The following is a 1,107-nucleotide window of genomic DNA, read 5'->3' as shown; positions in this document are numbered from 1 at the left end:
GGATGGCGACTGTTGCTTCGGTCGAGGCCGAATTCTTTTTGGCGATGGCCCTTGGCCTTGTAGAGTATTAGTATCCTGTTATTGGTTTGTCAAGTCATTGTTCGATCGAGGTCGAACTCTCCTTTTGGGCGAAGGCACTTGACCTTTTAGCCTACTTCGAGTGAGGTCGAGCTGCATTGTGCTCTGATCCTTACGTTTGCTTTGGAAACATACCCATCGGCCATGACGGACATGTCATATATTGCGCGGCCGAGGAGAATGAGGGCACGCTTGATACGTGCTCGGCGGTGTCAAAAAGGAAAATTTTTTAGCGCGCCAGGAGCACTTCCTCGGCATTCATAGGTCGTTATGACCATTTCGAGGGCGGGACGCCGACGGGTGATTTGCAAGGCCGCTTTACGGAGCCTGTCATAATGACGCACATTCCTATGGAATTGAACCGGCGTGCGGTTGGTCACGTAGTTAATGGTGGCAGTTGGGATGCATGAGGGCCACTTGTATTGCCTATAAATAAAGGCTGAGGAATTCGTTTTCCATATTCTTATTGCTTGTCTGAGAGAAATTCTGAAGAAGATTTTCTTATTGCCGTTTCACCTTCGTCTTTGTCCCTCGAACTTCGTTTCTTTCTCGTTATTGTATCAACAATGGCAGGCATTTCTTCCCAAAACGTTCTTCCGACGGACCTTCCGGTTAATTCACCGGTGACCGAGGGGCCAATTCCGGCGATGGGGGGTGCAGAACTGGTGGAGACTGGCGAGGCTCCGTCGGTTGACGAGATAGTATCTCTGCCCGGAGCTCCGATGACTGATTTCACCGCCGACGGTGGGGAGGATCAGGTGGATGAAGCCCCATTAATGGGGGAGATTGGGATGTCTCGACTGCGGGGACAGGGGGTCATCCCCGGCTATGCTGACGTCATTCTCGCTAGAAGCGAGGAGAGGGTCCACACCGACCGTAGGGGATACTGCGTCTTTTATGCCTACCCCTTCAAGTTAGGGTTTAAGCTCCCGCTCCCAATGTTGGTGGTTGATTTCTGCTGTTATTACGGGGTATGCCCGGGTCAGCTTACTCCTTCTCTTTACAAGTTGTTAGCGATGCTCATCAAAT

This window comes from Nicotiana attenuata, chromosome 2 (assembly GCF_001879085.1).
Source record: "Nicotiana attenuata strain UT chromosome 2, NIATTr2, whole genome shotgun sequence".
In the NCBI taxonomy this organism is placed as follows: Eukaryota; Viridiplantae; Streptophyta; class Magnoliopsida; order Solanales; family Solanaceae; genus Nicotiana; species Nicotiana attenuata.
This window is presented reverse-complemented; position numbering follows the sequence as displayed.